We start from the raw sequence: 17,922 nt of genomic DNA on the forward strand, positions 1-17,922 counted from the left end.
TTTATTTTGATTTTTGAGACAGGGTTTCTCTGTAGCTTTGGAGCCTGTCCTGGAGCTTGCACTGTAGACTAGGCTGGACTCGAACTCACAGAGATTCACCTGGCTATGCCTCCCTAGTGCTGGGATTAAAGACGTGTGCGATCACTGCTCGGCTACATTGTGCTTTTTTATGATACATATTTTAATTAAAAGAAATATAACAACAAGGAGAAATTCTGTATTGGGTGAAACTGCAGATATAATTTCAATTTTGAAATAATTCCCAGTTTTGCCACCCTTTTGAATGGTCACAGTAAGGTAGTCAGAATGGATAGAACAAGAAAGGCAGTATTTGTGTGTTTGTGAATATATTGGCTGCTATCATAGAATTTAGAACCAACATGGCCAAATGTGGACACAGATAAGCTGGCTTACTGCCTCAGCCACTCTGTGTACTCAGCTGCTGTGAGGAATACTTGACCATCAGATTAGAACATCAAAAATCAGATAATTACATTCAGGAGATAGCTGGTTATCGCTGAAGATGGTAACGAGTCCTGAGATTGTAATTACAGCTTAAAATATTAAAAAAAATGTGGGCTTTGATCCTTTAACAAGTGATCTCTAAAAGGCCAGAGTCATTGTACATCGGGCAAAATGGCCATTCGGTAGATCTCCCCCTACTTGTGTCACCGTACAGATTAAGTATGGACATTTCCCTTTCATTTTTAATTATTAATTATCAAAGTTTTATAACTCAGCATGTGGCTCCAAGTTTGTTTTGAGTCTATGCAGTGTGGTGGAATTCAAAACAGAAAGTGTGTTGGCTCTGCCGGTTTCCAGTGAACAGCAGAAGGTGTGTTGACTCTCCTGGGTTCTAATTCAGATTTTCTACTAACCTTTAAAAATAAAAAAAATAAGCAGACGCTGATTTGGAAGTCCTACATTTCCTCATTTGCTGAAAGGGGAACATGGACCTTACTTTCAAATCACATTTCAAAGATTGTGCTGTTTCGAGCAAATTGTCATAGCAAATATCATACAGCGACATCTAGTTTCTCGCTTTTTGTGAAGATGAAGGTGGATCATGCTACCAGCATGGTCACTGCCTCCTGAGGGCTCTTTCTGATTGGAGGATGGTCACCTTTCCACTTTGCCTCTTCCTTGTGGAGAAGGTGCCAACAGGTCCTCTGTGTCTTCTGTGAAAAGCAGGTGACTCTCAGCAACCCTCAGGCCTCTTGTCAATCCAATTACCTTCCAAAGACCTTACTTATCAAAACATGTTTACACTGAAAGTTAGAGCTACAAATGTGAATTTGGAAGACCCAGTTTATAAAGCAATAATGACACACACTTGTAAAGAGCAGCAATATTCTTAAGAAAAGATAGAATATATTTTCAAGTTATTAAGGGAAATGTCAACCTTTATGCCTAATAGGTACTGATTATTCCCACTGAGATTTGATCTACTTTTTTCTTTTACATGAACTGTGAGGACAATTCTGTGACTGCATCTAAGCAGGGGTGAAAGATACCATTGTTCATTGACTTACTGACTTGTATACCTGTGAACCCAAAATTACCTTAAAACTCAAATGGGAAGTTACAACCAGAGAGGCAGGTTTCAAGAGGTCTTCTAGGACAAACATTATGCCTCACTGACATACAGAGAAATGCAAAGCTAATGTAAGTCAATACAAAGACAAAACTGGACCAGCTAGAAGAAACAAAAGTCTACACTTAGAAAGAAGGAAAAGTAAGTAGGAAGTGCATTTCACACTCACTTAAGTCTCATTGTGACAGCCAAGAGGTTGGTTCCACCAAAGCTGTCATGGATTCTGCAAACATGACCTGTGCACAATGATTCACTTGTTTATTCTATTGGAATGACTTATGGATCTATTGTCTATACCAGGAACTATTTTGGGTAATAGATGTAAGAATGGGAATAAGCAAAAATGAAGAAAACTTTGCTGTCATCATGCTAAAGATAATATTCTAATGCCGTAAGATAATACTAATAAGGGATCAAACTACACATGTTTCAGGGAGTAGGAAACCCTTTGAAAGAAATTCAGTGTGGCGATGTAATAAAGGATTGTTGGCATGCGTAAGATAGTTTTGTTATGGACATGACATTTTCTGCCAGTATTCAGAGAGTAAGCTTCAGATAATAAGCTTTATGATTTTTCTTTCTGATGTTGCTTCATTTTGCTTTGTTTTGTGGTGGGACTTTTGTTTTGTTTTGGCATTTTAGGCTGATTAGTTTACTGTTTGCTTGTTTGGATTTTCATTTTGGGGGCTTGTCTATTTTTAGAGAGAGAACAAATAGTTGGTTAAGTTTGGGGTTGGGCAGGATCTGGGAGGAGTTGAGGGAAGGAAAATATACTAGACGAAACATATTTTAGATGATAAACAACAAAACGAAGAAAGTGGGTGAGCCAATGTGATAGCGAGTGTTAGGTTCCCCAGGCCTGACCTTGGGAACTAGGGAATAAATTACAAGCTAATTTATTATTTTTAATAAAAGGGACCTGGAAGTTGTCATTAAATCTGAAATATTTGTCATCAGTTATTTACTCAGTTTTTGTTTCATCATCTCAATGATACGCAATCGTTATGAGAAAAGAGATTAACCTGAACTTGCATGGGCCTAGTCTCCCCATAGAAATCCTTAAACATAAAAGAAGGCAGAATAATAGGCCATAGGTATGAAGTGTGGCATCAACAGCAATTTCCTGCCGTTTCTGAGGGTGAAAATGAAGTAAGAGAGCCAGAGCCAAAGTTCAAGTGACTCTTAGCAGCTACGACTATCGCCCATCCATGGCTAGCAGGAATACAGGATCTTCAGTTCAACAGCTGAAGTTTTCTAGTACCCCAAAGAACCAGGAAGCTGACTTTCCCTTAGTACTTCATAAAGGCAAACAGCCTGCCTTCAGACACTTTGATTTCAGTCATGACAAGCTTACGGTATCTAACCCATGGATCTTGAAGATAATGCAATTGTGTTCGTTTGGAACGACTAAGGCATGGCAGCAGTAGAAAATCAATTTAATCAGCTTAGTAAAAATAAAGCTAATTTCTACGGAAGACTATTGCAGGTAGAAGAAACAATAGTGAGGCCTCAGAATGACAAGATTACTGTCTTTGAGAAGCAAAGAAACAGGCAAAGGAACACTCAGTAGAACTGAAGCCTGATGGGAAACGGGAGAGTAATGTGAAATGGAACCAAGGAGACAGCTTGGTGGGATTGAGAACTTTACAGGCTCAGGGGTGGGCTCTGGATTTATTCTTAATGTAGTTCAAAGCTACTGGTAAATCCCCACTGCTTCTAACTTAGGCTTGAAAGCCATCTTATAGTAAAGAGAAACTCAGTTCATTCACGTTTGTGATGAAATCTCTGTTTCTCAAGGATTGGGCTATGCCCTACTTGTAACCTTAACTTCAAATGGTTCTGTACTACCTTTATCTGGAAGTGACAATGGTGTCTTTGTTTCAGAACATTCTTGCTTGTAACCACCTTACAACTATGGCTTTGTTTCTGGAGGTTGTCTTGTGCTTACGTATTCTACTTCTGTAACCATACCTATTTGCCGGCCAAATCCCCCATTTTGAAACACTCCGCTCACGAATTAGAAAAAACTTTTATCTTCTCCATGTTCAATGCTGATCTTTTGAGTGCTTCCTTTAAGGAGAGACAGTCCATGTACATGAATTTAAAAAGCTTGCTTAAATGAATGTGGCCATGACAATGCCCATGATGATTTAGGTCAATGATCTTTCTCCTCTCGATTGTAGGATTAACAATACTGAAAGGGTTTAAGACATGACATCATTTAAACATTGCTCTGGCTGATCTGCAGTAAATGACAAGATAAAAAGTAACAAGAATGACTTGGAGTAAAATACTGATCCATGTAAGTAATGGCAGCGCACAGAAAAGTGGCAATGTCTGTGGAGAACAACGGTGGAATTGGGACACATCTGGAGGTGATTTGAAAATTGGAAGTTGATATAAGAAGGGTATCTCAAGTGACTCAGCATTTTGCTGTAGGGAATTGGCTGTCTGTTAACGCTGTTTCTTTATGTGGATGAAATTGGAGAGGAAAACCTAATCCCTATTGATTACAGAGGGTAATCAGTCAGGAAGCAGACTCTCAAGCATACATTTACAAAGTGCTCTAGGAATATTTGGGTTTCTAGCTGTGGGAGACTCTTACCATTCTCTCTAAAGTGTATTTAGAGCACGTATTCAAGAACAAACTCCACCTAACTGAACATAATTCCTTTAGCATCTCCACAGCCATGCTAGTCAGAGCCCACATGTGACTCGTGTTGTGAACGCTCTACTCATAGGAATTACGGAATTTTAGCTTACACAGGCACGTGTTTTATTAGTCGGGTCTTTTTTTTTATGACATTTTATTTTAAATATCCTGAGAAAAATGAAAAAAATCGGAAAGAAATACACATAAAGCAGGGTGGCTGTACTATTAACAGTGAAGAATACATAATCTACAACCGCCAGCATAAAAGTAAAAGAATTCATCGTATTAAAAAAAAAGAAAAAAGTTAAGAAATAATACAGTAAAAATAGTCAATAAAAATGAGATTAGCTATCTTTGTCAGCATTTGTACAAAACTTTTGTAATAGCGACAATAACTATGCTCAAAATAAAGCTAAATCAAGTGAAACTGGACACTCTACATTGCAGAGAAGTAAGAATTATGGAGGTAACAAGGAAATTCCTGAGTTGAAACTTTAATACTCGAAAAGAAAATGCATACAAATCGATGAACAGGGAGGCACTATTGTGAAAATAGAATTGATGAACTTCTAGAAAGAACAGTAAAATGAAAGTGAACACCTCATGAAATATGGAAGTTTTGTGGTGGGGGAAACACACTGATGAGTTAAAATGTTATCACTGGATTTTCTCACTCATGAACTCAATGTTTCGTTCTTGCAAAAGCAGACCATGATCTCCATGCTCACAGATTTCATCACTAGGTAAATCCAGCCTAACTCCATAACCTCTTCTCCAAAACTTAATTATTTGAAATAGTTTAGGGATGGTCAGTCTTCAAAGCAACAGAGATTTTCGAGAGAAAGCAATTTAAAAAAAAATGAGGCTACTAACTCATTAATTGCAAACTATAGAATATGTCTTTCAACAGATAGCAAGTGAAGAAAATATTAAAAGACCCACTCAGATAAATGTCAATGCCTGGCCTCAAAACTACCCCTCCAGAGTGGTCTAGATTTAATTGGATCTGACTAAATAGTAGTTGATACCTCAGGGCATTGTTGAAAACTATGTAACAATCACCTGGCAATTACTATAGCCTAACAGCTGGCATATTGCCAACAGAAACCAGCAGTTTAATGGAAAAGGAATCAAGAAAAAGAGATAATGTGAGAGACTTCTACATCATGTCATCCCAGATGACTACACATTAAAACCCTGGACTGTGCCTCCTCCAATCTCTTAACTGATATCAAAAACAAGTACCCGAAATAATGTCATATAATTAAATTTGATTCTATACAACTTGACATGTGCTATGTTCACAACTAATGCAGAGAGGGGACAATTCAGAGTAAAAAAAAAAAAAAGAGCAACAAATGATGACATGAATCTACTGTAACAAATGACAAGAGTCAAAAATGTCAAATGTGCATACAGTGGCTACTGGACAGCCTTGACTTTCTAACCACTTTATTAAGACACAAAATTATATAAAGTAACTTACAACAGTTTATTATCACAGCCATAACATGTGTCACTGTGATATGTGTGACAATAGAAGTACAAATTAAAAATGAAATAGAGCTACCAGGAATGGTGGTTTCTGTACCATGCCTAATAGTCCTATTTACTAAAAACTTGACGTGTTCTGTGATGAGTTAAATGCAAAGTATAAAAACAGAAAATAGTGCCGGGCGGTGGTGGCGCACGCCTTTAATCCCAGCACTCGGGAGGCAGAGGCAGACGGATCTCTGTGAGTTCGAGGCCAGCCTGGTCTACAAGAGCTAGTTCCAGGCCAGGCTCTAAAAAAGCTGCAGAGAAACCCTGTCTCAAAAAACCAAAAAAAAAAAAAAAAAAAAAAAAAAAAAAAAAAAAAAAAAAAAAAAAAAAAAAAAAAAACAGAAAATAGTGTTGGAAATACAGTAAAAATATAACACAATGAATTAGGATGTCATATAAGAAAATGTTAATGCGAACAAACAAGAATTGTCGAGGAAGAGGAGAAGAACAAATGAACCAACGGTCCTGAACTTAGAAGACAGAAGTGATTATGGCAGGCATAAATCCAAATATCTAGATAATATTTTTAGGTCTTAAAAATAAGCAATCTAATAATAATGAGATGAATGACTGATTGAAAGACTATATGAAAATATAATACAGACAAGAAATACAATGTAGCTTCATCATGAGTACCAAGGTGTGGAAATTAAAAAGAGAGATGAGGCCAAATCATGCAGACAGTATCCATGAAACAGCCAGACTGATGACTCTAAAATCAGAGATATCAAATTAAAACGTAGACTATTAGTAAAAAGGATAAAGATAAAAAATCCACTCAGAATAAAAAACAATTATAAACATATACTCAAAAATGCACATCACAATTAAGGCCCCAAATACATAAAAGTTGTATCTTGATAAAAGTAGTTGGATGTGTAAATATTAAATTTTCAATAACAGAAAAATATGTAAAATATGAAATTAGAATCTGTTACTAAAATCCAGGCTCATTTATACATACATACAACATATTAATTTAACTTCAGTGTGACATAAAAAACAGGTGCTCAGCCTTCTACTCCAGGTTAAAAGGATCTAAAAGTTGAAACAAAGTGGAAATAAGACAGCAACTATTTATGTCATAAATTCCTGTATATGCATAGTCAACCTCGGGGCCTGCAGCTATAGTTCAGTCGGTAGAATCCCTGCGTAGAATGTGCAAAGCCACTGTTCTATCCCGGGTGTCTGCCAGATCTCCTTCATAAGTGAAATCACATGTTCCTCTATGAAGGCCTCGGGTTCTATCCCTGGGTGTACACCAGCTCTCTTTCATAAGTGAAATCACATGTTTCCCTACTGAGGTCACAAGAACATTTCCCTATAAGGACAAATTTCTTTTCCTTTCTAAATGATATTTAATTGTTCAAAATTTGGTTAACTGGAAATGGAGGGAACGCTACCGATTTCCTCTTGCTCTATTAGTGTTACTTCAACTGCATGTGTTTGCTCCCTGCAAAGAGTATCTGTTACATTTGTACTCTGTATTGTCAGTGACAGAACATTTATAATTGTGTGTTTGTGTGTGTGTATGTGTGTGTGTGCGCGTGCGCACGTTGTGTGTACAACATCTTAGCTGTTGAGATGCCTTGGGGGTGTGAGGATCAACCAAAACTAGAAATACTTTCTATCATATATAGTTTATGGAATAGCGACAGAAATGGGTAATTAACCAAGGGCTTATTCAGTTACTAATTCAACTGACTAAGCATGATGGTACCAGGAGAGCCTATAACTTAGTGATTTCACCTAATCTGAGAAGAGAGACAAATGTTTTCAAACAGAACTATTGATTGAGCTGAGGGGTGATGAGAAGGAGTTTGGGTGAAGGACGAGGAATGCTAAGCTCCAAGAAGTAGATTCTCACATGAATGTCAGATGGCTGGAAGACTGTAGGCCTGGGAACTTTCCTGCATTGTTCTTATTCCCTTTTTTCTTAGCACACTTACACACATATACTAATCAATTAATAAATTGCTTTAGCATGGCCTCTGAGCTTACCATTCTTTTCATTTGCTTAAGTAAGCAATTGGAATTGGCATTTTTTAGTATGCCACCAATTCTCAAATGTTTGGGCTGAATTACTACTTTGAAATACTTTAAGTAATCTTTAGGGTTCAAGAACAAATTTTGGTAAAAATTTAATTTTATTTGGTTCATTGTTAGTAATGGAAAGAAATTAGACTGTAAGCATGATTCATGCCACATGTCATATGAGCATCTGTGTATCTGTGCATGTATAAATCTTTATGAAATCTTTAATTTTTAATATTCTTAAGTGTAAACACTTTGCAGTAGTTTGTATGATCATGGCAACCTTTTTTATTCTGTTTTGTTTTGTTTTGAACTTTGAGACAGGATTTTTCTGCATGACAGCTCTGGCTGTCCTGGAACTCACTTTGTAGACCTGGCTTGCCTTGAACTCACAGATATCTGCCTGCCTCTGCCTCATGAGTATTGGAATTAAAGGTAGGCACTACCACCACCTGGCCCTTTGTTCCCCTTTAACTTTCTTATTCTTTTGAGCACTGTATTTATGATGATTACTAAAATTATCAATGAGATTTGGTGTGATGATACAAGCCAACTCATGCAGAGGCAGGTAGACCTTTGTGAGTTTGAGGCCACCCTGGACATTCAGAGTCATCAAGTAATACATAAGGAGAGCCTGTCTCAAAACACAAAAACATAGAAAGCTTACAGTATCCCTAAACTACTGTAAGCATATATTTGCCTGCAATGATTCTTTGTATGTTCATGTGTTCATACATAGATTCCTGACTGTGTTGTGTAGAGCACCTATTAATTGACATTTCTTCTGTGACCACCTCATGTTAACAATCTGGCCTTTGATGATTAGCTAAGTGGCGTTCTCACCTCTACCACTTCCCAAGTCATACTAAGCCACATGAGAAACTACCTGGTGACCTTATGTGTCGCCCCACTGCCACCTGGTGGTAAATGTATAGAAAAGGCAGCAAAGCAAGGACTGACTGACCAAGTGAAGGTGAGTGCCATCTACACAGAACTCACATGTTCTGTTTTTCACAGATGCATAGCTTAAACATTTTCCGTAACTAATTCTGGACTCTTTCAGTAAAGTATATACAAATTCCCCCAAACTGTCAATGATAAAACTATTAATGATAGAACAAAATGTCGTATCGAAGAAAATGGGAATGGAACAAAGAGCAACTTTAATTTTTAAAATAGCACCTTGGCCGGGTGGTGGTGGCGCACGCCTTTAATCCCAGCACTCGGGAGGCAGAGGCAGACGGATCTCTGTGAGCTCGAGACCAGCCTGGTCTACAAGAGCTAGCTCCAGGACAGGCTCCAAAGCCACAGAGAAACTCTGTCTCGAAAAACCAAAATAAATAAATAAATAAATAAATAAATAAATAAATAAATAAATAAAATAGCACCTTGAAATGCTCAGAGTACTTTTTAAAAAGGACAAGAATGGGTTTTTGGTAAAAGATTTAATTTATTATCAATTTGGCATCTTTAATGAAAGATAATCAAATACGCGAACACTTAAATACATATTAGGATAAATTATTTGAAATACGTAGCTATTATTCTTGACCTTGGTTGAGCTTCAATCATTTCCAAACTAAGACTTTAAAAACAAAAGTACTTATGATTTCTCTTAATGTCTTGTCTTTCTTTTAGTCCCTCTGCCTGTATTAAAATATGGATTGCAGTGAAGGCATGGGTTAGCTGGTGTATTTTTCAAAGTCTGGTAATTTCATGATAATGCCTGAAATACCATTTTCAAGGAAAATAATAGTGTGAAATATCACTTGGTCTCGCCCCGTTCAAATGTGTCGCATTCATTGTGCTTTGGTGAATGAATCGTGAAAGTCTAGTGTTGACTTCTGTTATCCACTATTTTCAGAGCTTCTCATTTGAGACTTTCCCACGTGTCACAGTTGTGTGTATGTGTCAATATAATATGGATATCTCATTTGAGTTATTCTTATATACTGTGGTGTATTTTTGTATTAGAGCTAACTGAGTCAGTGTGTGTACATAATCTCTATAAGTCAGTCCTTGGCATTTTTAGTAAGCTTTTATACATAGTGCATCTGGTTCTCAGAAATTCTTTTACTGTAGAAAGAGGGAAGAAAATAGACTAATTATCTTTATTTTGTGAGCCAAAATATAGAAACCTAAACTGACAGAAGAGAAGAGATTTAACGCCAAAGGGTTTTTTTTTCTATGTCACAATGAACATTGGACAAGTCTATTGCTTTTTGGATGCTTACTAAAACCTAAAGGGGATTCAGCATACTTCTCAGGAAAGGATTTCAGGGCAACAGTATACTAAGGGACAAGATCTTTGGTTTTACCAAGACTATGACATAGCATAGTTAAAAATAGAAACAAAACAAGACAAAAATAAAACAGAACTACAATACATTCTTTTCCTCTCTGTTTAATAAAAGGATTGGCGTTTAATTTATTCAAAGCTCCTAGTACAGTATCTGGTTTATATTAAACATTAAATATGGTCGTTATCATTATGAAGAAAACATGAAACAAGATTCATGTGGATCAGACTGGCGCTGTTATTCGGTCCGTCTTGATGAACTAACAATATTTTATCTGAAACATGCTTCTATATATTACTCCTGAATTCCAGAGCTACTCAATGGACCTATGTAGTGCCTAGCATCATGTCTTAACCGAAGGGAAGAAATGTGTGAATGCTATTAGTTTTGATGTCTGGTTCACAAATCTAGAGTTAGTTAGTCCCAACCAGCTTGCCCCTAAGAATACATTTTATTCCTAAGCAGCACTTGACACGATACATGTAAACATAATAAAGGAAGGATGGAAGGAAGGAAAGAAGGAAGGAAGAAAAAATAAAGAAAAAAACTTAAATTGATCTATCACCAACAGAGGAGAGAATTTTCACAATACCATGAAACAACAGCTCAAACTAATGACATCATTCCTCTACATAGCTTGTATCGGTGTTCACCCATCCATATGAGCATCCATATGCATGTTTCAGGGACACAAAGCACACATTCTCTGCCAAGTAAAGTTTCTGTATTGATGGGTGAGTAAAATGAATGGGGATGTCCCAAGGAGTAGAAAAGAGGATGTGGCTGCTTGTCTAGAGTCTACCCAGTTTAGCCTCTGAGCAAAGAGAACACAGTAGGTATCTTGGAGACAAAACCTGAGTCTGTAGCATAGAGATCATGTTTCAGTAATATACAGAAGTCAAAATGGCCTCAAAATAGCAAGTCCTTCCTCAAAACTATGGGAAAGAGACCTATGATAAAGAAAACAACTCAACTGTTCGTTCATGCTTTCGAAGAAGTGGTTCGGAGTAAAACAGGCATGTGTAAAACATAAAGTATAAGAGATTTTGAGAAAATAAGTAAAACAAAAAAATGATCTTCAGGCTGAAATAAATGACCAGATTAAATAGCATCTGTCTCTTTAGTCTAGTTATAGTGAATGAAACACAGGAAGAAAGTGAAAAATACTGCAACAGAAAGGTGGTTCTATGATCAGTTGTCAATGTGTTAAAAAAATGTATATTTCTATTCAAATACTAAAGTGGTGCACATTTGACTCAGCACATTTATATCTCCCACAAAAGTATGCTATTGCGTCTAAGCAAGTGTGTAGTATGCAATTTTCAAAAGATAAGTTATGTTCTTCATACAAATAATCACTTGAGTATTTCCTTTAGAAAGTGAATTCCACAAGTTCATTTAATTTACAAGTTAGTTTTGAACAGGTGGTTAGTAACAGCTGAATTCATGGTCCACAGAAAACATTCTAGATTCTCAGACACAGCAGTAAAATAAAACACAGCAGTTCAGTCAGAGTGAAGTCTTAGGAAGCACAGAAATCCAAGCCCTGTAATGTAGGGTCTGCAAGGCAGGCAAGAAAGTTCTTACTAAAAGAAGATTATAACACATCTCCAGGCTGAAAGAGGAAAGCGGGAAAAGTGAGAAGCCACAGTCTTTAGGTACCTGAGTCATCGAATGGGAATTGTTGGACTCTGATTTCATAATAAAGGCACAGGATACTCCACTCTCACTCAGAATTAACATTCAGGGGAAACTAACAACTAAATGATTAAATAACAGTCTCTATGGCTCGGCCGTAGTGAAGAGAGCACCAGGAAGCAAGTGAAAAAAAAAAAAAACCTGCAACCGAAAAGGGCACAAAACTGAAACATCCCCCAAAATACTCAGAGGGAGAAGTATGCACAGACAAAAGCTAGCTCATGGAAAACTTGGGGGCCTTTAATGAAGAGGTTACATATTTAAGGAAAAACTGTTTTGGATGAGTGAGCCTATTCCCTGGCTTTCGGTTCTGACTACATGATACTCTGCCTGCATGAGCGCTTTCTTAAGCTAGTGTTACTTACACTTTTCTTTAAAGCAAATAATTTGGAATTATAAACAATGAAACAACCAAAGGTCCTGCATTATGCAGACATAAGCAAATACCACCAAGGTACAGAATGAGATTCCAGTTTGGCTTCTTTGCCGGGTATATTTATAGGATATAAGCACACACTCCCCTTTTCTACAGTTTTCCTTCCATATACAACTGAGCAAACTGATGCTTTAGAGATATCAAGAAATCTGCTAAACTTAGGACAATGGGAAAGGGGGTATAGTCTGATTTAGGAACTTATACTCTTGTCCCTAATATCACATTGAGAACTTTATTCAAATTTCTCTTAATCATTGATCCGTTCAACAATCATTTATTATCTATTACACACTAGGATTTAGAAACAGGAAAAAGAACATGACTCATGTCCTCTGCGATCTCTTTCCCAGAATCTTATGATTAGAATGTAAGTGACCATTGATGTCTCATGTTCCTCCTGTGCATATTTCTAGTAGCTCTTGAGCTAAAAATTTATTAGCCATAGTACAAAAAAAAAATTTTGAGCTTCTATGCATGCCATTATGTATGTGGACCTTGAAAATCGAAGGCTCTGATAGGCTATTAGCTGCCTACTAATGCTAAGTCAGGTGTTTTTAGTAATCAAAGTGCTGTTTCCTAAGAAGTATATTTCACATATTTCTTAATAGTTCCATCCATAATATATAGCTGTCTATGGGTAGCAGAAAATAATGACTAACTTCGTTTAATTGAAGCAAAGCAAACTGAACAGGTATTACATCACAAGATGAAAACCCAAATTAATAACAGATTAAAACTCTAGATTTATTTTTGTCTCACAGGCTTCAATCATCTTTTCCCAGACTTCTGCTAATGGTGTTGGACTCCTAACCGAGAACAATCTCATGGGAGAAGGCTGTATTTAGATAAATGGTGTGTTTCTTTTCTCTTTTCTGTTAGAATCCATTTATTCTCCTGATTTGATCCAAATTTGTGTATCCAATGGGATAGAGGCTGATGAATGTCATGTACCCAGTTGGGTTCCTCATTAAATATTAAACAGATATTAATGGAATTAAACATCAAATGGACTCCAGAAAATTACAATAAGCAGAGTCATCCTTTGGTGGTCGAGAGTTTTGGACTTTTAACTTTCTATACAGAATTACAGGAAAGCTCTTGGGCAAAGAAAGCTTTTAACAGTGGGAGGCAAAAAGTTGGAGTGAAGTCTCTGATGTAAGAATACAAACATTTTCCCTGCAGAAATCTACACTAACTCTTGGGATTAAAAACGCCATGTTTTGAGTTCTGTCAAAAAGTGTTAGCAAGGCCTTCTTTCCCAGCAGACCAAAAGAAAAAAAAATCTCCAGTTTCATATGGCTGCCCTTTCCTCTTCTCCGTCTTTAGAAACCAGGTGGTCAGGAAGCCTAAAATCTAGTTTAGCTTTGCATATCTGCAATTTTTTTTTAAAAAAGGACGGTTTGGGCTTTTACATAGCAAGGTGTGAATGAAGAGTAAAAGAATTAATCTAATCCATTCCTGTTTGTTCAGACTTGATGTGAGCAACCAGCATCATCGGTGAAAAGCTGTCACAACTCTGAGATCTGATAGCAAGGGCTGGCCACAAGCCTTAACAAGCAATGAACTGGCCAGCACATTCAATTTTAATTAAATCCTCATGCCAGGAATGAGAGCTTTGGAGGAAATCGAGCTTTAGGGGTGCCATGTGTTCATGTAGTTGCTCTATATTCACACAGCCATCTCGAAAAATTGCTGTGAGTGTACACACTTAACGGACCAATTAGAAGAATTTTAGTATTTGACTCCTGCCAAACCCTTGACGTGACTACAAAATGATCTTTAAATTAAACACCCCTTCATGGCTGCTTGCTCTCCTGGGAGGTGAGGCCTGCTTTCAGAATTGCTGTGTGTCACAAATTCAGGCTGGTTCTTCCCCTTTCAGTTTCCTGCTACAAGTAATAAATGTAAAGCAAAGCACTCCATTTGTCTTGCACAAACACTACGGACTCAGAAGCACTGTTTTTCCTCCAGCTCCAGAAAGGCTGGAAGAGGCCAATTGCATCTGTGCGAGGCAAGCTGGACTCCTCCTACGGATAATAAGGTCTGCCCAAACTCACCATCAGCACCTCCTAGCATCCCTGTTATCAACTGCATTGCTCATACAGAAATTAAAGAAAAATCAAATCACACACTGTGTGTAAATCTGTCTTCCTTGGGGCTAGTTGTATTTTGCTACTTTGCTACTATGACCCTAAGAACTTAGGATGCCAGTGACCTGCTTTTCTCCTCTCTGGCCAAATGAGGAGCCTTATGACAGGAATGTGAGTGCACACAGTGTTGGCAGTCTTGTTAGTTACCTCAGTTATGTCAAGCCTTATATTGATGGAGCAGTTTCTCCTTCTTCAGAAGTGCGGAAGATTGCTTTAGTCGAGGAATAAAAAGGAAGGAAGGAGTGTGCAAGAAAGAAAGAGAGAAGAGATTTGGAAAGAAAGAATGGGTAGAGACAGGGAAATAGAGGAAAAGGGGGAAGGGTAAGTTTGGAGTCTTTTCACAAACATTTCTTTTTCTTGCATTATTTGGTGATATAGGTAGAGGACAGAGCTAAGAATCCACAATTTTTATTAATATCATACACCTAAAGGAGTATGCCTTTCCTAACTGTAAAGCTATGGTTTGCCATTGAATGAAGAAAGATAGGCTAGAAACAGAGTAGTGAGTTGTGTGTGTGTGTGTGTGTGTGTGTGTGTGTGTACACTGAAAGAGTGCCTGAGATCAAGGCAAATTCCTACATACACTGGCTCACTGATCTTCAGCTGTCTTATTGCTGTGGCTCTTTTAGAGGCCACCCCAAGCCACTGCTCAGCTGCTGGACCGCATCTGTTCTCACCATCCAAGACCATCGCTTTCAATGCCCAGTTATCAGCTCCTTGGCTTACTACAGAAATCCTCTTCTAGATTCAGAATCTTAGGAACCGAGGTCCAGGCTCAGTGCTGCACACGTGCAAAGTCATCATGCTTCAAGCCTCTACTCCGTAGGACCGTTCAAATCCTTTCTCATTTCAGGAGCCATACACTCAGGCTCTTCAGATTCTCCCCTGGCTTTCCTACAGCTGTCATGTGTTCCTTTTCTCCTCCCACTGTCCCATGTTGATGAAGCACTTTAACAGGTTACTTGAAGAATCCCCTGGATACGGTCTTTTGACTCTTTTGCTGAAGTAGTTTTTGCAGTGTTGAATATGGAACACAGGATTGCAGGAACACTAAGCAAGTGCTTACCATGGAGAAGTCCCAAAACAGGTTGTCTAAACAGGCAATGCTTTCTTACTTCTGCTCCTGTAGTTTTATAGCAAGACCTGTTTATTTTCTACTGCTTAGTGACCTTACAACAGCCATGAATGCTAAATCCACACTCAGAACAGATGCTGCCTAAGTCCTGAAACCAAGTTTCCAATTTTGCCTTAACAGTAACTCACAAGTGAGAAGCCATCGCAAATCGTTTGCTTCTTCCTGGGCTGTCTCAATCTCCTAAAGAGTCCTAAAGATTTTAGTTTGCCTTTGTATTAAGCCATTCATACATATTTCATCTGGCTCTTCCCTATGCATCTTTCATGATACATTTAATATATTTTTCTTGAAAAGCCACCCAGGCACCATATATAGAAAGTTTCACCTTTCTCTCCACTGCTGTCATTATATACTGTGTATGCTTTTTATACTCTCTTAAACCATTTTGCTTTGGTCTGTATCTTACATGGCACATAACCATTCAAGAAATGGACTGGTTTTGTTCATTTGATTTTAGTTAAAGCATTCTCCAGTTTTTAGAACAAGGCCAGTTTCTAGTAAATAAATGAATAGAGGAACGGAAGAAAGATAAGGAAAGAATGGAAGGAAAAGCAGAGAGGGAAGGAGGGAAAGGAAAGAATTAGGGGTAGGAGGGACAGAGAGTCAAGGGGAGGAAGGGATAAAATAAAAAAAAAAGATTTAAGGGAGAAAGAGAGTGGTGGGAGGAAAAAATACAAGTTGTTGAACCATTAAATCATGTATCGGTCCTCTGGTAGTGTATTATAAGGAATCACCTCACCTACTCAATCCATTTGATACAAATGGAGTTAGCTGTTCCCTTGGCTTCAAGAATGGCTCGTGGATTTTGAAAATGTAATTGTTAACATTGCCTGCCAAATCTGAATACACAAGCCTGGAAAGCTTAAAATCTTCAGAGATCGAAGATATTTTGTATTCATTTTCCAGAAATATGTCAGAATAGATATTAAGTACACCTTTGGCATACATATCGACACTATTAAAATGTCTACTAAATATCCAGCAGGTGTTCTGCCCCAGAAGTCTAATCTATGAAGGAGTACATTAATTTCAGTGATGCACAAACTCATTTACCCATGCAAATGAGTCCTTGGATGCGAGTTTACATACTGCTTGTGAAAACTGACTTGAACTTTTGCCTGAAGCATTGTTATGCACATCCTGTATGCTGATGATCTTCTGTTGCTTGTAACCCAACCACTTTTAACTCATCACCTTTCCTTTCAAACAACTATTATCCCATGCCTCTCATCTGTCCCATTTTTCCATTCTCTTTTCTATCACTTCAGTTCTCATTATGTAACCACTTTCTCATCCAAGATGCTACCCAGTATTTAGTGTTAGGGCACACCCTACTTCACATTCTTTTGTTGGTATGTGTGTGGAGTGCTTGGAATTGAACCTTTGTTCTTATGCATAGTAAGTAGGCACTCAACCACTGAGCAATAATGCCAGCCCCTCTTTGCCTATGAAAAGAGAAGTGTTAAACATGCAGAATTATGATCTATACTCATCTTACAGATGTTCGTATTTAACAAAAATTTATTGACAGGCACATAGCTTTGCTTTAAGGCATTTGCTTAGCACGTACAAGGCCATAGATTCGATCCCATTAGATGGATAGAAACTGAATTTTACTTCCCTTGAAAAATAGTTTCAAAAACCCACAGAGACTAAGTCCTTGCACGGTAACTGCTATGGGGTGGATTGTCTTCTCCTCAATGCTATACTGAAGGCTTAATATCCAGAAATTTTGAATGTGACTACCTTTGGAAGCAATAACTTTATTTTTTTTTTTCAAATTAGTGCAAGGTTATTTTGGATCAGGCTGGACCTTAAGTCCAATGACTGAAATTCTTGGAAAAGGGGGAAAACTGATGGCAGCCCTGTACTAAGCTAATGCCAGGTGTTGATGAAGTTAAGGCAAGCCTGGGCTACACTGCGAGAAGAGAGAGAGACAGAGAGAAAAGAGAGAAAGGGGAAGGGAGTTAGAGTGTGTATTTCTAATCCAATGAACACCAAGGATTGCTGGTGACCATAAAGAGCTAAGTAGAGGCCAGGAAGAATCCCCTCTACTTCCAGAGAGATTATGCTCTTGCCAGAACACACTACAATGACATGTCTGCAGTGAGCTATGTCGCTCAGTTTGAAGTACTTCATACCAGCGCTGAAAGTCTGCTGAGTAACGACAGTCAGGAATGAAGAAAGACTGTCTCTCACAGATGTGCCACCTTCTATTTAGGGAACTCAAGATGCTCTCTGTCAATCTGAGGATTTCTTGGTCACATGTCAAAGTTCCAGGTATCATTTATCAAATGACATACAGTCAATTTCTCCTAGTTGCATGCCACATTTTGGACTTGAAGAATTTTGTCTTTTAATCTGATAAACTGATCATTTA

This window comes from Arvicola amphibius, chromosome 7 (assembly GCF_903992535.2).
Source record: "Arvicola amphibius chromosome 7, mArvAmp1.2, whole genome shotgun sequence".
Taxonomy (NCBI): Eukaryota; Metazoa; Chordata; class Mammalia; order Rodentia; family Cricetidae; genus Arvicola; species Arvicola amphibius.